Here is a 24,724-nt window from a genome sequence, read left to right as displayed (position 1 = left end):
CCTGCACTTACAGGGCCCTGAGAATGGAGCCTCCTTAAATATTGCATCCCCCTGCTTGGCCGTCTTCACAGCTGCTCTCTGCTGCCCTCCAGCATACTTAAGTGCCCTGGACAGCTCTGCCATGGATGCCAGGGGCCAGGGACCTTAGATTGCCTAGGAGGAGGGAGTCCTTGGAAGGAAGAGAACGTGTTGTCTAGTTTAAAACACAGCTTTGTTTAGGTAAAATTCGCATCCTATACAACTTGCCCACTTAAGAGGACATTTTTCTGTATTCATAGTGTTGTGCAACCATCACCACAATCTAGTTTTAAAACATTCTTGTCCCCCAGAAAGAAACGCATAGATGTCCGTTTCCTTTCCTCCCTTCCCCCACAAAGCCCCAGGCAACCGCTAATCTTTCTGCCTCTGTGGAGTTGCCTGTTCTGGACATTTTGTGTAAATGGATTCACGCAGCATGTGGTCCTCTGCGTGTGCTTCCCTCGCTTCGCGCGTGTTCTCAAGGTCGATCCCGTAGCAGGTGTCCGTGCTTCGTTCCTTCTTGTGGCCGCATGATGTCCCATTGTCTGAGGACCTTAAGCACATCCTGCTGTTCTTTCACCCGCGGATGGACATTTGAGCGCGTCTCCTGTCGGTGGTTATGAAGAGCCGCCACAGACTTTCCCGCGCACGTAATGACACATTGAGGGGGATCACGAGCATTCTCTTGTTTTCATATTACACAGTGTTTTACCTAAATGTTAAATACCCATTGCAGTTAGAAGTTATCTATTACATGTCCTTACAAGCTAATATCTTTTTAAAGTATGATACTTTGTAAAATGTTTTTTGTACTCGTTCAATAGAAACCTATCCGGCCATGGGTAAAGGTAGGAATACAACTACTGGTGCGCAGTGTGTTAAGAAAGGGCTTTGAGGGTGAGCTGGTGTGGAACCTTCTTCTCTGGGGGCTTTGAGTTGTCACCTGGCTCTGACTGTAAGAATTGTTGGATTGGCGGTGAGGTTTGGTTCCTGCTGGCTGGCCTTGTTGATATTTCTCCGGCTCCAGGCGAGGAGGGAGGGTGCAGGGGACTCCATGTTGCCCTCAGGAGCATCTGGGAGGCGAGGTGCTCCCACAGCTCTCCCACCCCACTGGTCAGCGGCCCTGGCTCAGGGCTACATGTCTTTCAACTGTTCTCAAACTGAGAATGCCCACCGCCCCCTGGAGAACTTGGGGAAACATAGAATCCTGGGCCTCACCCCCAAGGTTTCTGAATGGGGAGCCGAGTCCTCCCGGTGGGGCCTGAGAATCTGCATTTCTCACACGTTCCCAGGCGCTGCTGACGCTGCAGTTTTGAAGACCACACTTTGCGGGTCCTTTCAGTTTCTCAAACTGCAGCTGTGGGTAAGCCAGGGCGCCGCCTATTCTGATGTAAATTCCGGCCAAAAAGCCCCTGAGTAGTTGTTAGTACAATAAACAGATTGAAAACGAGAAATGTGTTCTACAGCAGATTGCGAAAGAGCCAACAAATTCTGCTTCACTTCAGTGAAACTAGTCTAATATCAGGAATAGCCGTTGCGATTAGCCTCGTGCGTTCGGCATTCAGCGCGTGCCCTTTCGCACAGTGAGAGGATCGCCCTCACCCCGCCTCCACGGTAGGTGCTGCCGCCCGTTATGTTAGAGATGAGGCCAGAAATGCTGAACGATGTGTCCAGAGCTGGTTCCCACCGTGGTTCACATCGCTACGACTGGTTCTCCTCAGTCACAGTAACTAGCTGTTGACCACTTTAGGAATAAGTTACCAAAATTTTGACTGGTCTACTTGCTTAAATCTGGGTTGGTGTGGAGACAGGCTGTGTAGAGTGAAAGAACAATGCTAATGCTGGGAGTATTCTAAGAATTAAATGTTCACTCTTGCTGATAGAGCATCCATTTGGGGCATTATTTATTGGTCATTGTGATTAAAAATAAAGAATTAGAATTTTTCTAGTTGAATGGTTTCTGTTAAATTTATTTACTTAAATGAAAGCACGCACATCTTCCAGAGGAATAGGCATGCATTCTCACAGACCTGAGCTAGCAGCCCCTGGGGTTACAGCCGCCAGCACCGTTGGCGAGCTCTCAATTTTGTAAAATTCTGAGATAAGGCTAAGGGTTGCATTAAGCTGCATGGATTTTTTTTGTAAATGGGGTTTTCCACCCAGTAACTTTGTTTTATCACTTTCATAGAAATGAACATATCTGCAGAATGAGCACGAGCACGATTTTAAACATCATTTACCAAAGTAGGAACACTGTAATTATGGTCTGATATAATTTGAAAATAACGGTAGTACCAGACCATACATTTTGTACTTGAGAGAATGTGAAACAGGTTTTCCACTGAAAGCTGAAGTCTTATTCGTTTCCTGTCCAGGTACATGAGCTCGAGGGCATTCAGTCCAGGACAGTTCTGGCGATGGTGAGGGTATAGTCACCCCCTGAGGGTTTCTAGAAGTTTCCTTTTGTCATCCCTAACGCTATAATCTCAGTCACGCCTGGTTTAAGTCCCAACGTACAGCAGGCTGCATAGCTAGGCCAGGTGTTTCACCGACATTCAACCGAGTCACCGGGTGTCCTTTCATCTGTTGGAGGTTCCTCCTCATTCTCATTGCCTCATTTCCTCTGCCCGGCCAGCTCCACACGTTCCAGCCCCTCACCTTCAGGGACTAAATTTGACATTCGAGACTGTGGGTAGCCGAAAGCATCAGAAATCTCACTACACTGGCAAAAGCGAAGAGGGGGTTACTTTCTCTTACCTTGACAAGCAGTTTGGACAATGGTAGAGCAAGGCCGGCTCCGTGATGTCACCAGGCCCTTCCATTTTTCCGTTTCATCATCTCCGAAGCCCTGTGGTTACTCACAGGATGGCTGCTCCACCTTTAGCTTCCCCTCTGGGTCCAGCCAGAACAAAGAAGAAAGCAGAAGAGGAAAGGGTGACCCCTCTACATCAAGAGAGCCAAACGGTTGCAGCAATCCCTGGCAGAGCTCCCCTCGGCTTATTACCTGGAACTGTCGCCTGTCCACGCGTAGCTGCAAGGGAGGCTGGGCACACTGGCTTTTGGCTGAGCACATTGCCACCATCTTGTGTGCACCCTCAGCTGTGGGAGTGAAGGAGAGCGTGGAGCAGGGGCCAGCCGAGGGGCTGCAGCACCGCCGGGCAGGCTGCCTGGCCTCTCCCCGAGTGCTGTTCCTCATGCGGCTATGACTTTGCGTGGATGGTTTTCTTCCATCCACCAGAAACCTGCTCATCTTCCATCTCCATACCCCACCCACGGGCTCGGTAACACCGACAGACTCTCCTTCCCCCTCCCGGCCACGTCGGATGTCGCCATTTCTTCTTCCTCTCCGGCTTAGTCAGCCCCTCCCTTCCTGATGTTCCTTGAGGGCTTGTGTTTGCCCTGGCGGAGAGCTGCTTACTTCACCTGGGTTACTTATCGAGGCCTCCAGATCCCTGTTGTCCAGTGCAGTAGCCACCAGCCACATGCAGCCATGAAAAAAATACATGGAGACATACATACACGTGGAGAAAAAATGCAAAGAGATCATTGTGCCTTTCTGTCGAAGTTGTGAGAAGGCATAGTGATAGCTGATATTTCCCCCTTTTCTCTCTTTCCGTTTTATAATGTGACATTTTGATGGTAGGGAAAATTAATTTTTTTAATTAAGAAACATTTAAAATATATTGGTCCTATAGAAGGTTAGAATGGAAATGCTTTTCTGTCTCAACTCTTGATGGTGGCAAGAATTCAGATTTATTGGAAAATCACTCCTCTCTGGTGGGCTTAAACTACAGATGATGATTTGGTGAAAAATTTCCCCTCTTTTCTATGGAATTGTTAGTTAGACGTGGCATGGCCAGCAATTTGAGTTGAAAAGGTGATGGCCTTAATGTGCAGAAATGAAACTCGAAAGTTTGAGGTCTTCACTCGAGGGGTTTCCTTGTTCCTGGACCTCCCACCACTGTGTCCTCCGCTGCAGACAGCTGTGCTCCAGGGCCCCTTACCGCCCGCTCACCCGCTCACTGCTCACCCGCTCACCGCCCTGGACAGTGTCGCAGAGACTTCACCGTCTCATGCTCATCGAGCGTCCAAATTTCTCTGGTTCCAGCAGAATCAAAATTTCAGTATATTATTTTTCTAGTTTCAGATAATAGTTTGGGAATCTATTTTTTATAAAAAGTTATGTTAAGAAATAGAATGCCCTATGGAATCTTTTTCTGTATGTCTGGTAGCTTGTGAGACACCACACCCCATCTTCTCTGATTTCTCTTCTTCTTCAACTGAAAACATGTTTTGAAATTGTAATCAATAGATTAGTCTAAATCAATAGGTTCTATTTCTAAATTCACACTGTGTTAAAGCTTAAGCTCCATGGCTGAAGTCATTTTAAGGTTCCCGGAAGTAAACTGTTTCATGGCCACTGAAGAAGTCACATCAATGAGCCTATGGTGTCTGTTTCTAACGGTGAAACGATGTGACCATTGCCCCCTGGTGCCCTGGGGAGGGCCTCTGTCTTTGCCTTCTCCGGGCACCGTGTTCATGTGAACTGTGGCCGCTCCCTGCCAGATCCAGCTGCCACCCTCTGGCTGCTCATTCGCTCTGGGATGGCACAGCTCTGGCTCCAGAGTCTGGCCTGTATGTCTGTGTTGGTTTTTGTCTGAGACAAAAAGGCTGTTTTGTTTGCTTAAATACTTCTATTGAATTCTCCTAAAATGATGCCCTGAGTCTGTGGAGCTCACTAGATTCTCCTTGATGCTGTTGATACCTTAGGTTATTTGCCTGTTTTCACGTTAGAAACTAAAGGGTTTCTTAATCCCACACCTCACTTCACAGATGAGAAGACAGACCCACGTGACCCCTTACCTGCTTTGTGCATGGTGTTCAGGGTCAGCTTCCGGCGGAGCCCTGGGGGCGGGGGGAGGGGGTGGCCATGGGCTGTGGGGTACTCCTGCGCCTGCCCACCCCAGGACTCTGTAGCATGGGGCTGGCAGTAACAGTCTCCTTCCACAGGGGGCAGCATTGCACAACGAATGGGAGCTTGGGCCTAAGTAAGGCAAAGTGCGTGCCCTGAGAAGCCCTCACACACCAGGGAGGGACACGTGTCCAGATGGCGGGGAGACAGGGCTTGGGATGTTTTGATTTCGTTTTTGGATTGGTGTGACCTCTGGGAGGATATCCTGGAATCTCAGATCTTTATTTACTTCAAGACTCTTTCCCCGCACACCTTTTCCTTGTTGCCAGCGTTTTAAAGACAGCCGGTCCGTTGCCTCCTTCCCGCCTGTGGCCCTTTGTTTTCCTGGAATGTCAGGAGGGGAAATAAAGTGAGCCCCCGCAAGTCTTAACCCCCATTGGCAGGACTGTTCCTGCAAACGGCTTCTGGACACTTGAGGGAAAAGGGTTATACATAATTTCAGAAAGGCGTGGTTGACTCGAGAGTCAGTGTAGCACTGTGGTTAAGAGTAGAGATTTTAAATTATAGTAAAAAACACATAACATAAAATTTACCATCTTAACCATTTAAAACCTGTTAACTGAGCGGGACGTATAAATACATCAAACGTAAACAATATCGGGAACGGGCAGGCCGTGTGAATACGTCCTGGAAATATATGTTGCGCCCTGAGAGGGACGGTATATATTTTTTGTAATCTTTATAATTGTTTGTAAAATTTATAATTTTTTTAGTTCGATGTTTCCATTTTTTTGTTGGTATTCTTTTCTATTTGTTTGTAATTTTGTATTTTCCTCTGTGCTTTATATATAAATAAACGAAAAAATATATATTTCATTTATTTTAATTAAGTATAAATAAAAATAATAATAATAATATAAAATTACGTCCACTGGGCATGACGTACTGACATGTCCTAGTGAAAGAGTATGTGCCCGTTGTACGTTGCGTAATTAAAAAGGGAACTCCCCGGTTAACAGGTTAAAAATATTTTTAGAGAAATATCAATAATGAGAGAGAATCTTGATCATTTGCCTCCTGCATGCCCCTAACTGGGATTTGAGCCTGCCCACAGCCCGGGTGTATGTCCTGAATCGAATTGTGACCCCCTGCTTCATAGGCCAACGCTCACCACTGAGCAACACCAGCCAGGCCATCGTAACCATTTTTAAGTGACTAGTTTGGTACAGTTAAGTATATTCACATCGTGGTACAGTTGGTCTACAGAACGTTTTAATCTTGTGAAATTGAAACTCTGTCCCATTAAACAGTAACAATGCATTCTCTCTTCCCCCTCACCCTGGCACCCACCATTGTACTTTGTTTCTGTGAATTTGGCTACTTTAGGTTCCTCCTGTAAGTCAAATCACACAGTATTGGTCTTTTTGTGACTGCCTTATTTCACTTGCATAATGTCTCAGAGTTCAGAGTTCATCGTGGTTGTAGCATGTGATGGGGTTTCTCTCCTTTCCTAGGTGGATAATATTCCACTGTGAGTATAAACTACATTTCGTTTACCCATTCATCTGTCAGTAAATAGTTACGCTGCTTCCGCCTCCTGGGTGTTGTGAGTAATGATGCAATGGACATCGGGGTGCAGGTATCTGTCCAAGATCCTCTTTTCGATTCTTTTGGATAAGTACCTTTTGGAAGTGGAATTGCTGGATAATATGGTGAGTCTAGTTTTTGAGGAACATTCATACTGTTTTCTATTCTCATTCCCACCAACGGCTCCCAAGAGTTTGTTTCTCCACATCCTCACTGATAGATGTAACTTTGTGTGTGTGTGTGTGTGTGTGTTTAGTGGCCTCCTAACAGGTGTGACCTGCATCTCATTGTACTTTTGATTTGCATTTCCCTAATGATTGGTGATGTCGGGCATCTTTCACCTGCTTCCTGGCCGTTTGGTTATCATCTTTGGAGAAACTTCTGTTCCAGTCCTTTACCCACGTTTTGACTGTATTATTTGTGTTTTTACTGCGTCGAAAAGTATGGCCTCTTAAGTCAGACTGGTCCGGGGTTCAGTCTGCTCCTCCTTTCGGAGCTGTTGGACCAGGGACAGCTGCTGCAGACCCTCAGTGGTCGTCCGGCGTCACCATCGCACCCGCCTCGTAGAGTGAGGGTGTCGGGGCAAGAGGGAGGGAGCATCCACGGAATGGGAGCTAGTGCTTCGTGAAAGAGACGGCAGCCTCATCCTAAGGGTTGGGAGGAAATAAAAACCCAGCTCAGCTCCCTCCGCAACTGGCAGCCATTCTTCAATTCCACCTCCTCCACCTTGCCTTTTAGCATTCCTGGGCTCTTAGGACCAGCGAAAGGAGGATCTTGGATGATCCGAGACCCTGTGGCATACGGAGGGGGGGGGGGGGGACACACACTTGTGTTGCCACAAAGAGTCTTTGGGGCCTCCCGGCAGCGTGCGGTGGCTCGCACAGTGGCCTCAGCTTTTGGCACAGCACACGTCGTGCCTGAAGTCACAGCCTAAGAGCATGTGGTCCTGGGGCCGCCTGATGCTCCTGCCCACCCAGGGGCACCCTCCTGCCCACCCAGGGGCACCCTCCTGCCCACCCAGGGGCACCCTTCCTGCCCCCCCCCCCTCCCCCGAGCAGCCCTGCGGCCGAGGCCGGCCTCCTGGCTGAGCAGCCTGTGCTCTGCATTCAGGGGTGGGAACTGGGCCAGGCGAGCCCACGGACGCAGACACAGGATGGTCGGTCTCTTTTCAGACTCCCGATGGGCAGAGACAAAAGCCCGAGCATCCCTGTAAAGAAATTAGTCATAGATGTTTCCCTCTTTAAAAGCATCCCAGCGAAAGGTCAGACAAGGTGCCGCTTTCCAGACGTCAGAGATGCTGGCGAGCGTCTGGCCTCCCGGCGCTGACCTTCCTGGGAACTGGGGGCCCCTCTTAGCCAGCGTGCAGGACTCGCTTTTCTCTGCCGCACCACCTCCGCGGAGGGGCAGAGAAGTGCGACTTTACCAAATCACTCTTGCTCTCCCAGAGCAGCTCTTTCCTTTCGGGGACACTCGTGACAGCCCTCCCTTCCTCCCGCCGAGCCGCGTGGGAGCTCGGTGTGCCGGCCTCGCCATCCTCAGCCGTGGTCGGTGGAGGTCCGGGGAGGCATCCTTTACACGCCAGAGGAAGTGGGTGAAATCTGGACTCTGCCGAGGCCTGACAATCCATGAATGTCAGCGTGCTGACTCGGAGGGAAGGAAGCCATTCACCCATCATAGGGTCTATTTCCATTTTCTGATGGAAAACATCACAGCCCCAAACGTAACCCCGCTAGCACGCAGCCTTCCCCAGCGTCGGGCCCAGAGACGAATGCTCCTTTCCCGCCGGCTTCCTCCCGGACGGACGGACGGGGTGTGTGAGGCCCCCTGGGCCGGGGTTTTCCAGGTGGAGGTCACATTCCCACACACGCCCGCCCGGTAAACATGCGGGCCTGGGGCGGGCGGGGCTCACTATTTTAAACTTCGTGTTTCATCGTGCGGACTTCCCCATCCCCGCTCCCCAGAGATGCAGGAAAGTCCTTCCTAGCTGCTCAGGCCCGGCTTCCTTTGGGGGACAGGGGCCTGAGGTCATCTCAGATAAGCATTGTGCAACGGGATGGGTGGGGTGAGCCGTTAGTCAGAGGCAGGAGCAGCTGGAGCGGGGGTGGAGGGAGGGAAGGCAGCAAAGATGGTCAGGGCCCCAGCCTTTAGCATTTCACCCCTCGTGGGCAACTGAGCCTGAGTTCTCACCCCAGGCCCTTGCTGCCCCACCCCCCACCCCCACCCCCGCCTTTGCGGGTCATCTGTGTGCCTCCGGGACCTTTCCTCCCTCTCTTCCTCCGCTTTTTGTCCTTGGCCATTCACTTCTTTCTAACGTTCCCCACATTCCCTCTCTCTGGGCCCCCGGAGAACATCTGCTTCCCATTTCTTACCCCCCCCCCCCGCCCCCCTCCCTCCCCGCCCCCCCAGCTCTCCCCTGGAACCACAGGCCTGGGATGTGCCGCGCCCCCCCCCCCCCCCCCCCCGTTAGTTCCCAGCTGAGTAGCTTCAGGTGCCCCCCTCGGGAGATGAGCCCCAAACGTGCCTGCCCCGCCTGCCCCGTTCTGCGGGACCAGGGCGTGACCCAGTGCCCACTGGTCTTGCTCCTTCTTGGGGGCTTCAGACCCCGCACCCCATTATGATGTTGTAAAGGGTGATTGTGGGCGGAGGAGACGACAGAGTAGCGGGTGGAAGGTCCGTTGGTGAGTGGCCAGCGGAGATCCGAGAGCAGGCCGGAGGGAAGGAGAGGAACACACCCAGAGCACTTATCTTTGGGAGGTGAGGGGACAGGTAATTTTCTCTCCTTTTTTAGTGTTTCCTGTTTTTTGACCATTAGTTAAAATAATCACTTTCTTTTGAGGGAGGAAAAAGCTGGTCGGCATATCTTAAAAACACTCTCCTGGGCCAAAGGCAAAAAAAATAGGTCTTCATTTCTTAAAAATGGTCAGAATGTGCTGTGGTTTAGTCATTCCCCCGCTCCCTGGAGGCTGGACCTCGCGGAGGAGGCTCCGACTCCCCGCCGATCGAGCCTCTCCTCCCACTGCGCCTCGCCCCTGCCTCCCCCTCCTCCCCCTGCCTCCCTCCTCCTCCCTCTGCCTCCTCCTCCTCCCCCTGCCTCCCTCCTCCTCCCCCTGCCTCCCTCCTCCTCCCCCTGCCTCCCTCCTCCTCCCCCTGCCTCCCTCCTCCTCCCCCTGTCTCCTCCTCCTCCCCCTGCCTCCCTCCTCCTCCTGCCTCCCTCCTCCTCCCCCTGCCTCCCTCCTCCTCCCCCTGTCTCCTCCTCCTCCCCCTGCCTCCCTCCTCCTCCCCCTGCCTCCCTCCTCCTCCCCCTGCCTCCTCCTCCTCCCCCTGCCTCCCTCCTCCTCTCCCCTGCCTCCCTCCTCCCCCTGCCTCCCTCCTCCTCCCCCTGGCTCCCTCCTCCCCCTGCCTCCCTCCTCCTCCCCCTGTCTCCTCCTCCTCCCCCTGCCTCCCTCCTCCCCCTGCCTCCCTCCTCCTCCCCCTGCCTCCCTCCTCCTCCCCCTGCCTCCCTCCTCCTCCCCCTGCCTCCCTCCTCCTCCCCGCCTCCCTCCTCCTCCCCCTGCCTCCCTCCTCCTCCCCCTGCCTCCCTCCTCCTCCCCCTGCCTTCCTCCTCCTCCCCCTCCTCCGGCGCCTCACTTCACCTCGCCCTCCAAGGCCGCAGCGGCTGCCCTCTGTCCCTCACCGGTTCTTTCTCTAACTTGGCCGTTGCCGTCAGCATCAGGGTACTAATAGCGAAAGGCACTTCTAGTGAAAGTCCAAACTCTGCATAATGAGACATCCCCTGCCTGTGACAGGAAGAGGCCGTGTACGTTTGCTACTGAACTCACAGAGACCTCGCGTGCACAGCTGTACGCAAAGCACTGTACGAGGGCTGGGCGGACGGGACTCCCTGCTGGGTGAAGGAGCAGAGGGGAGGAGAACGCACCGAGGGAGAAGACAGGGTGGGAGGTGCGGGGCCTGGCCAGGGTTCACCTGGGAGAGCTGCTGCAGACAGGGGCGGAGCCTCTCGGTCCTCTGCAGCGTTTTCATCCTTGCCTTCTATCCATGCAATGCTGTTCTGTGGCATGAACCGCAAGGATTTGGGGCTACAACTTTATGAAGATAAAACGTTCCTTTCCCACCCGGAGCTTCTTACGTATCATTTAAGTACAAATTAAACACGCTGTGTCTACTCATCTGAGTTCTAAACGTCTGGTGGGAACTATTTCTCGACGCGTGGACCTTAATTGCTTTCTTGCCTTGAATGCATTTTCCCAGGTTTTATATTGAAAGCCTGCGTTTGCCTCATGTCTGGAGGCTGCTGAGTTCTCCTTTTTTTTCTCTCTCTCTCTTCCATCATCTTACGGGGGCGCGAGGGATTTCGGTTAGAAGGTGGGCTTACAAGTGAGGCACTGGCATTGCCTCTGCCAATACCCGGGGACCTGGCAGCGCATGTGTGTGATGTGTCTGCCGGCTGGTGGGCTGCCACGCGTGGGGATGGCAGTGCCATCCTGAATGTGCCTCCTGCCGCCGAGCAAGGTGCTGTCCTGTGTGACCAGGAAGCAGGCAGGGAGAGAAAGTGGGGTAACCGGTGGACAGAGGACAGTCCACCTCTCCGTCCTACCCCAGGACCCAGTATGTCAGAGATGCCGCCGGGCGGCACAGGGAAGCTGCCACCTCCATGACACGGTGCTGTGAGTTCAGGAGGGTGGCTCTGAGCTGAGTGCCTTGGTAATTGCTCCAGCACGTCCCTCTCTCTGGCCTCCTGGTCTCCCCTCTCCCTGGGAAAAAAAAAAAATCTGAAGTTTGCCAGGCCCTCAAGACTCAAACACGCCATCCTGTTCCTTTCGGCCACAATAAAACCTTGTCACCTGTGCTTTCAAAACGTTTCTTTGTGCTCTGCTGCAGACTGACTTGTTTAAGGAGAGTGTGCAGAGGCCCCATAAAACGTTAAACCAGACCTGCCGCGGTAAGATGGAGTCAGGGGCCGGCTTAGAATAAGGTGACCAGATGTCCCGCTTTTGGCGGGACAGTCCCGATTTTCAACAATTTGTCCCACGTCCCATGGTGTTTTAAAGAAGTCCCGATTCTGCCAAAGTCGGTTTGGCTCAGTGGATAGAGCGTCGGCCTGTGGATTGAAGGGTCCCGGGTTCGATTCCGGTCAAGGGCATGTATCTTAGTTGCGGGCACATTCTCAGTAAGGGGTGTGCAAGAGGCAGCTGATCTATGATTCTCTCTCATCAATGTTTCTAGCTCTCTATCTCTCTCTCTTCCTCTCTGTAAAAAAATCAATAAAATATATTATATTAAAAAAAAAAAAAGTCCTGATTCTTTCCAAAAAATGCTGCGGGACGCGGGACAAATTGTTGAAAATCAGGACTGTCCCGTCAAAAGCGGGACGTCTGGTCACCTTAATAGGGGTGTCGAACTCAGAGAAGGGGCCAAAATCTAAAATCCAGCCTAAATCGCGGGCCGAATGGTTTACTGAACAGTCATAAACTGACAATGTCATAAACTGACAGCGGAGTGCAGTGATGACAGCGCGGTGCGAGCCACATTGCAAGGCCTGGCGGGCTGGATTTGGCCCGCGGGCCTTGTGTTTGACACATGTGGTTAGAACCACATATGCTCCTGCTGCGGACGGAGTGCTGTCCCCACCTGATCCCCATGTTGTAGCCCTGAAGCCTGACGTGTAGGCCCTCGGAGGTGGGGATTAGGTTTGGATGGGATCCTGGGTGGAGCCCCCGGGATGGGCCAGTGCATTGGAGTAAGAAGAGGAGACCGGAGCTCGCTCTCCCCCTGCCGTGGGGGGGATACGGCCAGGGGAGGCCGGAGGAAGAGGGCCTTTCCCAGGCACCCTGCCTTAGGACTTCGGCCGCCAGCCCCGGGAGAAAGAAACGCTTGCTGTTGAAGCCGCTGGTCTGTGACAGGTGCTCACAGCAGCCGAGCTGCCTAACAGCTCCGTTCCCACCGTGCCCGCCCGGCATGGGCTCTGCCAAAGGAGACCCCCTTGGGGTGTCGTTCGGAAGCTCTCGTTTCATGGCAGAGCGTGGGGTGCAGGTCAGAAGCTCTCTCTGCTCTTCCCAGGCCTCTGACCCCCAGGACCCTGTGCTGCTGTGCTCGGGAGGGCTGAAGGCGGGGACACTGGCTTCCCCTCTGGGCTTCTTCGCCTGCCTCGGCGGGAAGTGAGCCCAGCGCCTCCCTGCCCGGCTCCTGGGGCTGCACTGCAGGCTGCACTGCGGGAGGGGGCCCCATGGAGGAGGTGCTGGGAGGAGGAGGTGCTGGGAGGAGGGGGCCCCACGGAGGAGGTGCTGGGAGGAGGGGGTGCTGGGAGCCTCTGGGCTGTGATGAATGCCCTGCTTCTCTGCAGAGGGTTAAACAGCACGAGTTGGGAAATCGTGACCTCGCTTGCAGCAGTATGTTTTTCTGTTTGTGTCGGTGGCTTATCAGTCTGTGTTTCCGACTCTTCATGTTCATGCTGGGAAGTTCTCTGGAAGGAAGCTGATTATCAGCATACTCCTGGGGGCAGCCGATGTGGGCCCACAGGGAGGGACCGCTTTCTGAGAGCCTTCATGTCAGTTTAAAGAGTTGTCTTGGACAAAGAGACAAACTAGGCGTGGTTGGTATTTTAACGGCAAGATGTACCTTTTAAAATTTTATTTAATGGTGAGGTCATCCATGACGGATGCAGTCATGGCTTAATTAATTTGAGATAGTTTGTTTAGAAGGCAGGTTCCCTATGTAATATGAAACCACCATTAAGACGAACCTGTCACCTAAAGTAAAGTGGCTGAAAAGAATGCCAAAGGCCGGGGTTCTGAAACCTCCGCGCGCCCCGGGATTCCAGTGGCTGGGCCCGCCCCAGGTTGGGGTGCAGAAGGTCTGAGGTGGGGCCGGGAAGCCGGGGTTCTGACGAGCGGCCAGGTGACGCTGAGGGCGCTGGCCCGAGACCACACTCCGAGGGCTGCTCCCCGAGCCGGACTCGCGGCCTGGCTCTGCTCGTGGCGGCCCGGGCTGCCCTGGGAGGGTGTCGGGAGACAGCTTGTCCTCCTTACCCTCACCCTCAGTGAGGCCCAGGCATGGAGAGTCAGCAGTGTAAATGACGGCTGTTGGGTGGCCTGGCACCTTTTAAAAATCCACCAGATGAGGTCAGAGGGCTGCGTGTGGGTCCGTCCCCACACAGTGAAGGCTCCCTGGCTCTCAGGATCAGGACTTCACGGCTCCTCGTCCTGCCTCCTCATCTCTGGGGCTGTGTCAGGGCGGCGGCCTCGCTGGGCACAGGAGGCCCTTCACGGTGGGACCGGACTCATTTCTCACCATCTGTGCCCTCTCCCCTTCCCCCCTCCTCCACCTGCTCTTCCCCCCCCCCCCGAGCACTCAGGCTTTCTCAGAGTCCTAGGGACGGCTTGGACTTTCTGAATCCATCAGTATGTTCTGTTTTCATTCCTGCACTTCACAAGGAGGGACCTTCTCTCTCTCTCTCTCTCTCTCTCCCTCTCTCTCTCTCTCTCTCTCTCTCTCTCTCTCTCTCTCTCTCTCTTTCTCTCTCTCTGGCAGTCTACGTCCTGGTCACCCTTTGGGACTGGGGCTTGGCCATTCCCTCCCCCACTGCTCCTCCCCTCCCCCCATGAGAGGGTCAGGCTGGGCTTAGCACTTCCAGAGGCAGGTCCCCCACGCGGCCCTCTGTACGCCCCTCCCCCGCAGCTGCTCTGCCATTTCTCACTCTGGCCTGTCCCGGTGGTGGCCTCCTCAGCTGTCTCCTTGGGGGCAAAGTTGGTCTCATTTCATCACTGTTCTCGGGATGAATTACATGAATGATGGATCAGAGGGGTGCTTAACACCTTGTATTGTGATTTTTTTTTTCTTTTTTCTTTTTATCAAGCTTTAATAATGTGTGTATATATATATATATGTATGTATATGTATATATACCAGATACTTATATAGAGATATATGTCAAGTTGTACGTTCTGCATAAAGTAAGACTAAAACTGTCCACAAGAGTGAGCTCCAGCCTCTTGTGCCTGGAATCTCACGAGGTCTACTTTGTCTTTTCCAAGACGCTCCAGGCTGCGTGATCTGTTGCTTCTCTGGGCGCCTCCTGTGAATATTATCTGTGCCCAGGGGAGTGATTGTCAGCCCTGGATGCCGTTCTCAGGAACCATGGAGCTCGCTGGGGTTGCCTGGGATGGGGGTGGGGAGAGGCTGCAGGACCTGGCCCGGCAGGGAGGCTGGAGGGGCCGTCCCCGAGGGCCTGACCTTGGGGCTGAGCTCTGAAGGAGGAGGAAGGGAGTCAGCCAGACAAAGAAAGGCCAAAAGGACATTCCAGCCATTGTGAGAGCGGCCAGCCCTCTCCAGGCTCAGGGGCCTCCACGCCCCTGTGACCACAGGTCCTGGACACTCTGAGGCCGTGACCAGGGGCCTCCTATTGTTGGAGGGACCCCAGGGACAGCGTGTTATTTTCTTCATGGAGTGAGTGTCTGTCTCCCCCAGTGTTCTTTTTTTATCCCAGCCCTAGCCTGCTTGTTAGATGTCCACCCAGCGGAAAGATCTGGCCGGGTTGGAGTACATTCATGGCGGTGAGAGACACTCAGCCCTGCCTCAGTGCTCTCCGGGATTTCTCATTTCACCCCTGCAGCCAGGCTGTGGGCGGTGGTGCTGTCCCTGAGGGGGGAAACCAAGCACAGCGAGGCCGAGCGCTCGCTTAGTTTCTGGTTGGTAGGTGGCAGTGCTGATGCGATCAGGTGCCTCCTCCTTTCCCTCTGCGTTCCTTCGCACCACCCCCAGGCCCTGGCAGGAGCCAGCCTGGCATCTGAGTTCCAGTGCTGGATCCACCAACTAGTTAGCTCTGGTCTCAGGCCTGACCATGCAGGGATCAAAACAGCCCTCGCTGCTCGGGCGGTTGTGAGGACGAAGTCCGTGGTGCCTGCGTAGCATGCTGCCTGGCGCGCCGTGTCAGGCCACGGGACTTGGTTACTCTTTGAGTCTCAGGGCTTCATCTGGGAAGGGAGGTGGGGTGGAGCTCAGCAACCTCCCAGTGCCCTTCTCAGCCCTAAGTTTCTGTGTTCCCTCACGTGCTGACCGTTCCCCCGCAGTCCAGAAGGCAGGAGGCGAGCACCGGGTGCTGGGGTGTGGGGAGTCCCGGACACACCCGCACACACGTCCCGCTGGCCCGGAGCCAGGGCCTCTCTGTGCGGTGCCTCCCCTCCCTGCCCCGCAAGGTTCCCCAGAAAGCTGCAAGGACCACAGTTTGAAATTCGGTGTTGCCAAAACCGGTATGGCTCAGTGGATAGATCATTGGCCTGCGGACTGAAAGGTCCCAGGTTCGATTCCTGTCAAGGGCATGTACCTTGGTTGTGGGCACATCCCCAGTAGGGCGTGTGCAAGAGGCAGCTGGTCGGTGTCTAGCTCTCTATCCCTCTCCCTTCCTCTCTATAAAAAATCAATAATATATATATAAATTCGGTGTTATGTGAGTGGTGTGACCGGAGTGGCAAAGGTCAGTGTTTTATACTCCAGCTAAGGCTGGACATTTGTTCCTCTTTATAGTTTTGTTGTTTTTAAACAAGACACAAGAGCTCTGACCTCCCGCCTTCTCAGAAAGTTCACTGTCATTCCCCTTGCAGATGCAAACACGACCGCCCTGTATTGCAAAGGCTGATTTTACGCAGGGCATTGAGTAAACATGCATCTGTCTACAGCATTTTCGTGGTCCTTTTCAAGCGTTTGTAGGCGCCACTCTCAGAGCCACCGTCTCCCCTCCACTGGGGACCACAGAGCTCTGGGTGCCCGGCCTGTACTCTCACAGCCCTGCTCTGGACGGCCGACCAGAGCTCCCAGGAGCACCTGCTGTCCCCCTTTCTCCATCCCATCCCCTTCCCTGCACTGCCCACCACCCTGCTGCCTTCCCATCGCCCCTTCGAGCTGTCGTCACAGCCCCTGCCCCGCTGCGCCCGACCTCCCTGACTCTGAGTCGTCTTCACGGGGCCTGGGAAACTCGCCCCAATGGCTGATGGGGGAGGGGGCAGGGGTAACCGTCTGCAGGGCTCTTGCTTCTGTTTCCAGGTTTTGCATATCCTGGCCCCTTCTGTTGTTTAAAACGTGTGTGCTTGCCTCCCCATCACAGAACCTCACCTCCCGTTCAGCCCATCTCCGGCAGGGTTAGGCTCGCTCTTCTGCAATCCCGGCTCGGCCACTCTTGCCTGCTGTTTCCACATGCACACCTTCCGGTCGTCTGGCCATTTGCCAAAAGGGGTTCTAGAGGGGTTCATTGGGAGTCACCTGTATGCTGTGCTTATGCCGCTCCGTGGCGCCGCAGTGGCCCCGTCATTTCCCCGTCTGAAACACAGCGTGGTCGCCTGGACAGTTGATTTGCATATTACGCTTTTAATATTATAGCTGTATTGGGGCAACGTTGGTTAACAATAGCACATACATTTCAGGTACACAGGATTGTAATTTGACATCTGTGTGCTTACCAGCCGAAGTCTTGTTCCCTTCCGCTCCCATGTATTTGACCCCCTTTACCCACTTCACCCCCCACACCTTTCCACTCTGGCGACCACAATACTGTTGCCTGTGTTTGTGATTTTGTTTGTGCTTTCTGTCTTTATAGCACATGTGTCAAACACAAGGCCCGCGGGCCAAATCCAGCCCGCCAGGCCTTGCAATGTGGCCCGCACCGCACTGTCATCACTGCACTCCGCTGTCAGTTTATGACATTGTCAGTTTATGACTGTTCAGTAAACCATTCGGCCCACGATTTAGGCTGGATTTTAGATTTTGGCCCCTTCTCTGATTGAGTTCGACACCCCTACTTTATAGCCTACGTATGAGTAAAATCATATGATTTTGGTCCTTTTCCAGCTGACTTATTTCACTTAAATAATGCTCTCAAGATCATCCATCACCCACATTTGTAAATGGCAGTATCTCACCCTTTCTCTGGCTGAGTAGCATTCCATTGTGTGTATATATATATATATATATATATGCATGGCATCTTTATCCAGTTTTCCGTCAATAGTCAGGTAGGCTGTTTCCCTTTCTTAGCTGTTATAAACAATGCTACAATAGACAGCACCCTGTTGAAATTTTAAGGGACTGTGTCCTATTCACATTTGCACTTCTAGAAGCAGGTGCCAAAAACTTTAAAATATTTCTTTTTTACCAAATGAATATTATTTTTTAAAAATTCTGTTTTCCTAAAGGTGGACATCATACAGTACAATATAACTGTAGAAAAGTAATGAAGTTCTTTGATTATTTCCCATAAACCATGGAAAGAGGTCCTGGTAGGGTTGTGCCATGACCTCAGAGCAGTCTTGGGCTAATGGATCCCTTTGTTGGTGGCTTCCCTGTGCCCCTGCTGACGCCCAGGCCCGGGACACGGCGGGGAACAGAGGTCTCTGGTCCCTGGGGCTCAGCTCTGCCGGAGCAGAGGCGCCCTTAGTCACTCGTGCTTCGTAAACAGTGTGACGGCATCCAGAGGGGACTGCCTGTTCCTTTCTTAGATGTGTGTTGCTTTGTTTTTGTAAGAAATCTTTCAGCTGTGGGTCACAGCAGATGCTGCAGATGTTAGTCCCGTCGCCGTTAACGTTCCTCCAGAGATTCAACGCTCAGTTTCAACACTCGTTTCCAAAACTCCGTTCATGTTGTTAAAACAGAGATTTTAGAATAACCGGAATTTTAAACATTTTCTCTTCTTTTGGCACGGGAGATGAGGCTTTTCAAGAGGGGCCCGGAGAGAGTTATAAAATGCTCCATGGTGAGGCAGCAGGAAAAGCCAGAGGACTGGAGAGGAAGGGTCTGTCTCTTCGTTGTCTTCCAGGGCACTCAGCGTGTGATTTACTCTCATGTCTGTGCGAGCAACTTCATGTCATGTCCATAACCGTGGGTAAAAACTCGGTGTTTGCACTAGCCGGTTTGGCTCAGTGGGTAGAGCACGATTCCATCAAGGGCACATGCCTAGGTTTTGGACTTGATCCCCAGTAGAGGGCATGCAAGAGGCAGCCGGTCAGTGGTTCTCTCTCATCAATGATGTTTCTATCTCTCGCTCCTCTCCCTTCATCTCTGAAACCAATAAAAAAATATTAAAAACAAACAATAAACAAAACAAAACAAAAAAACCTCAGTATCGCTGTCTCATGAAAATATAGGGAAGGAGCCCATATGCATGTTCCGTTCTCTCCTGTGGGTCACAGCGCTGGTGGCGTTCATACCAACAAGGCGAGGTCACGCTCCTCCCCACGCGTCTGTGTTCAAGGCTCGAGAGGATGCAGCACAGAGTCGCTGGAGAACGACTTGATGTTAGAAACATTGACACACCAGCGTGGATCACTTTTATGGCTCTGAGGAGAAGGTCCCAGCGGGGATTCAGCGGAGGCAGCGGTCTCTCCGGCCTCTGGAGAACGGCTGGTTTTAAGCTCTTAGAACCCATCGGAGCTGCTGTGTCTGAACGCCTGCTAGTTTAAGCATCCTGCATCTCGTCATTGCAGGAGGTGGCAGGATAGTAAAACCCAACCCCAGGCTGATGGGAGCGTAGCCCTTGTTTTGGTGGCTTTGCAGACTTTATACATACGTCTGTCAGCGCCTGTGGTCTCCACGGTGCACCGAGGGATCGGAGCCCAGACGGTGTACCTGTTTGCAGAGGGACCGGGCCAACGGGCCTGGGCCGCGGCAGCCCACCCCGGGCAGCCTCCGCAGCACTGAGCATGCTCTTCCCAGCAGCCTCTCCCTGGGCGCCGGTCTCCCGGCAAGAATGGCAGCCGAGAAGAGAAGCCAGCCCCCGGTGCTGCTCCAGAGAATGGGGGGAACATCAGAGCAGCCTCTCGCAGACCATCTAGCGCAGGGGTCTTCAAACTACGGCCCGCGAGCCACATGCGGCCCGCAGAGGAGTCTGATCCGGCCCGCCAGGTTTTTTGGGCAGTGAGCGCAGCCGAGGTGTTACAGTAGGAATTAGTAGTTCATATAGTCCGGCCCTCCAGCTCTCTGAGGGACCGTGATCTGGCCCCCACTTTAAAAAGTTTGAGGACCCCTGATCTAGCGCCTCCCATCCCGGGTGCAGGGAAGGACTCTGTGAAAGCTGGTGGCAGCCGTCCACGTTGTCCAAGTCTCCAATGCTGCTTCCTATCAGCACAGGGTGCTCAGCTGACAGCTGACCCACTCAGCCCCTGTGTGTGCAGGTACACACCTCACAGAGCTGCACCCCAAACGCATGCCCACGGGTGCCCGCACGTGAGAGAGGCGACAGCAGAGCTATAGCCAGCCTTGTCCCAGGCCCGATCTCTCTGCACTGATAAGGAGACAGCCCTCTCGGATTGAATTGGCCGGGCCAGGTTTAGAACAAACAGATATCTAACTGTCCCCCCTCTTGTAAATCACCGAGCTATTCGGTAACTAGGCTGCTCTTAATATGAACAAAAGAAAATATACTTAAAAAAATTCTTGTTCACTATAAACGGTGACTTCAGCAGTTGTTACCACATAAAATATATGAGGACGAAGCAGGTACATGTGTACCTCTTCCCTGAGTGTAGGCAACCATCAGTGACAGGTTTTTAAAGTTGAGAATTGGATTCCCGCTGGGGGTGATCTTGCCCGTCTTCCTCCCCAGAGGGCATTTAGCAGTGTCTGGGCATTTTTATTGTCACTACAGGGGGTGGGCAGATACTACTGCTCCCTCTCCTACAGCGCCCGGAACATCCCCCCAATGAGATTGTCCCTCCCAGGACACGAGGGGTGCCGAGGCAGAGAAACCCTGCTGTTCCCGGTTAGGCTTACTTGGCCGATCTTTTCTGTGGATTCGCTCCTGTTGAGTAATTCAGAGGTGCCGTTAGCATGAGTACTTGCAATCCTCTGTGTTCTGCACTTGGCCTTGGTACCCTGGTCAAGGTCAGCACAAGCTCAGGCCTTGTGTGAGGGCTTCCGTTCACACACGGCCAGACAGCTGACAGAAACAGCTTTTGATCAGTGTCCTAGTGGAAACCGTGAGAGAACATGAGGCGCTGACATGATAGTAAGTACATAGGGTCACATTAGAGCACGAACAGTGAGAATGTAGTTTGAGCCCCAAGTTCAGTGTTTGGAGAATCGCAGTGTGGCCTCCCCCGGGAGGTTGATGGAAACCCAGATGCTCAGGTTCCCCTCAGACCCCCTGAACCAGAGTCTGGGTTTTAGCAAGGTGCCCTCAGGATCCTGTGCACCCAGAGGTCAGAGAAGCTCTGGACACGCATTTTACTTTGGGCGAAATTACACCGAGATTGCAACTTTGACTCTTACTAGTGGTACGGACTTGGCCAAGTTAAAACAAACCCCACTGCACCTTGGAGGTTTGTCTGTGAAATGGGGATATCATCGCCTTTCTCGTGAGAATCAGACAAACTTATTTGTGTCAAGGACTCATCATGTGGTAAAAGCCCAGCAAACTGAGTCGTGATTGACAATAAGAAAAGAAGGCAAGAGCAGGGAACATTAGGGAGGCAGTTTATGCCTTAAACCCCGCAGTCGTCATCACCAAACAATGCTTGGACCCTCGGCAGATTGGGTTTCTCTGAATAGGAAAATAGCAAAAGCTGGAGCTTCATAAGCTTCTAGAGCCTGTGATCCTTGTCGGTGACCCAGTTGGCAGAAATAAGTGGACCAAACAGCCCAAACTCCTCAACGTGCTCCATTAGCTGGCCTGAGTTACACCTGCTCTATCCACTCCACTCCACTGGAGAGGAGTGCAGCAGGAATTTTCCAGGCACCCAGAAGAAAGGCTGCGGTAGACAGAGAAGATAAGTTAGAGCAGTGGTCGGCAAACCTCAGCTCGCAAGCCACATGCAGCTCTTTGGCCCCTTGAGTGTGGCTCTTACACAAAATACCACGTGCGGGCGCACACATACAGAGCAATTGAAACTTCGTGGCCCATGCGCAGAAGTCAGTTTTCGGCCTGGGTGAGTCTATTTTGAAGAAGTGGCGTTAGAACACTCAAGGGGCCAAAGAGCCGCATGTGGTTTGCCGACCACTGGTGTAGAGGAAGGAGACTGGGTGAGCTGAGCCCTTGTCTTATTAGTAGGGTTTAAGAATGGGAAAGAATGCCATATGATTTCACTTGGTTGTGAATAAAATAGACAAACAAAATTGAAACAGACTCATAGACAGAACAGACTGATGGTTCCTGAAAGGGTGGGGGCTTGAAGGACAGAGTGAAAAAGGTGAAGGGATTAAAAAGCACAAGTGAGTAATCACAAAGTAGTCACGGGGATGTAAAGTACAGCATAGGAAATATATTGTAATTATGATGCATGGTACCCGGTGGGTACTGGAAATATCGGGGGGGGGGGGGCGGGGGGGAGCACTTTGTAAAGAATGTGATTGTTTGACCACTATGCTGTACACCTGAAACTAATAAAAAATAATGTAAACTGTAATTGGACAATAAAATTAAGAAAAATGTCTAAAAAAAAAAAAAAAAAGGAATGGCAAAGAATTTTTAGGTTAACTTCACCTACTGTTCTGTTGACTGTCAGGTTGTGTGCAAGACACACACACACACACACACACACGCACTCTCACACTCACAGTCACACATACATACATACACGTGAAAGTGCACTGACCTGCTACGCTCACCGCTGCCTCGGTGCCTGTCTCATCAGCCGGGAGTCACACTGGAAACGAGACTCTTTAGTGAACCAGTGGGAGAGTAAACACTTCCAGCATGAGATAAAGCAGAACTTGAATCATAATTGAGTGTCCAGCAGAGTTTCAGCGGCACGATGGGAAAAGGAGGCAAAAAGGGAAAGGGTTCAAATGGAAGACTTCAGGCTGCAGAGTGAGATGAAACAAGAACACTGACTCAGATTCCTTCTGAAAAAAGGATGAGAGCTGATCATATTCCACAGTGACTAGTGCTCCTGTGTGTACTGGTGTTTGTGCAATTGATTTGTCTTTTAGGGGCTTTGTGTTTTTCCATCTTTGACTTAAATCAGAATAGTTTTGCACTATTTTTTCTTTAATTTTCTGATTATAAAAAATTGTTGATTGTCATGCATTGAGAAAATGCAGGAACTACAAAGAAGAATGACAAGCATGCCCAAACCCAGCACCTGCTTGTCTCTTCCTTTACTCATCAGTTATTTATAAAGTACCTGCTGGGTGCCAGGCCCCAGGCATGGTGCTGGACGAACCCTCCCTGACAAGGTGGCCTTGTGGGGTCTTCTTAGAGCTTCCAGTTGTCTGGCTAACGGCTAACAGTTTACTATACTCTTACTGTGTGTTGGATCCTGTTTAGGTGGATTACATGGCGTGTATGAACTTGGTCCCTCTAGCACACAACAAAGGAGGTGCTGTTATTCACACTTGAGAGATTGGGAGACTGAGGCACAAAGAAGTTAAGCAATTGGCTAAAGGTCACAGAATCAATAAAGGCAGACTTTTGGTTAAAACCCAGGCAGCCCGGCTCCAGAACCTGACCTATTACTCACTGAGCTGTACTGCCTCTCATAATATTATAATATTATCATGTTATACTCTCAGACAGTTCTGATTCCTACATTTATGTTGGCCATTAACCTATGCATGAACTGTGTATAACTTTTTACCTCAAAACGAAGCAGAATTTTAATTTACTCACTTAATAGAATCATAATGAAATAAGCATATATAGAAATGTGATGATAAGCATTTAAATGCTACAGCGATCATTAAGATTTCTTAATGCTTACCATAATTTTTTATTTTATTTTTCTTTAATTTTATTTTCCAATTACAGTTTACACTCAGTAGTATTTTGTATTAGTTTCAGATGTACATCATAGTGGTTAGACAGTCCTATACCTCGTACAGGATTCCCCATCCCCCCATCATAATTTTTTTAATCCAGTCATTTTAAGAGGAGTTCACATGGACAAGTTGTTGTAGGAAATTAAATATTTTGTAGTCGTGTTTGATTTCATTGCAGGAAAATAAATGCAAATTCCGATAAAGGTAATGAGCTGTTGATGCCGACGACTGTTCTGGAAATGAATCGTTAACGTGGAATTGTGCTGGAGCTTGCACTGGAGAGATTGTATATCATTGTATATTATGGAGATATTATATATTATATTAGGGTGAGACTGTGAGACTCGGGGCTTCATGGCCTGTGTTCAGACCAGGATGGTGTTTAGGTTCATTTTAGACAGAAGTTCCCAAGGATGAGCTGTGTCCATGGGGCCACTTGGACAGGAGCCTGTGCTGCCGCTCAGAGCTAGTTGCAGAGCGGGCAAGTGGATGCTCTGTGTGAGCATTGTGGATATTCGTGAGTGGTAACATTGTGTACCAGCAACATAGAGTCTGCACTCGAGAAAGGTACAGGTTCATGAACTGTAAAGAGATTTCAACTAATAAATGAAAATTTAAAAATGGACACCATAGGATCCATTGGAATGGTGGGGGACCCAGCAGAAAGCCTGGGCTTCCGAGTTAGGCAGACATAGGTTGGGGTCCCAGCGTCCCTGTGTACTCGCTGTATGGCCCCAGGCAAGTTCCTTGGCATCTCTGAGCCTTGGGTTGTCTTCATGCTACCACCTGCCTTCTGGAATTGAAGGATTGAATGAGTACATAACACACCTGGTCCCATGCCCAGCACTTGAGAGAGGATCTGTTAATGGTAACTGTCATTATTTGCTATTAAATATGTTTTTTTTAGAAATATATTTTTATTGATTTTTTACAGGGAGGAAGAGAGAGGGACAGAGAGTTGGAAACATCAATGAGAGGGAATCATCAATCAGCTGCCTCCTGCACACCATCCCCCACTGGGGACATGCCTGCAACCAAGGCACATGCACTTGACCGGAATCAAACCCAGGATCTTTCAGTCCGCAGGCCAACGCTCTATCCACTGAGCCAAACCGGTTTGGGCTTAAATATGTTTTAATCTTCTTTCCAAATACCTGTAACAGAGTGGCTGAGCATGCATATGAAAGCAAGACTGTGTTCCAGTCCCGGCTCTGCTGCTCCTAGCTCTGTGATATTGGGCGTGACTTACATCCCCTGTGTATCAGGTTGCTTTCTTTAAAACGGAATAGTTCGGGCAGCTATGTCTCGGGTTGGTCGGGTGCTAAGTAAATTACTGTACATACGTAGTGAGCATGAGGTGAATTTCTGTTCTTACTACTACCAATGTACTCACTCAGAAGAAGGTGTATTGCACCTTAAATAAGCAGGCGTCTTCGGACATTTCCTCAGCTTCTACACGTTTGCTTACTA

The 24,724-nt window shown here is 51.5% G+C and overlaps 1 protein-coding gene across 4 annotated transcripts in view; it reads left to right on the top strand.

Annotated features, from left to right (window-relative positions):
- The window catches only part of TBC1D1 (TBC1 domain family member 1), a 213,343-nt gene that overhangs the window by 148,100 nt on the left and 40,519 nt on the right, over positions 1 to 24,724 (top strand). The window lies entirely within an intron of this gene.

Source organism: Pipistrellus hanaki (assembly GCF_964339955.1).
Source record: "Pipistrellus hanaki genome assembly, chromosome: 1".
Classification (NCBI taxonomy): domain Eukaryota; kingdom Metazoa; phylum Chordata; class Mammalia; order Chiroptera; family Vespertilionidae; genus Pipistrellus; species Pipistrellus hanaki.
Note: the sequence above shows the minus strand (reverse complement) of the source record. Positions and strands in the feature narration are given on the sequence as shown.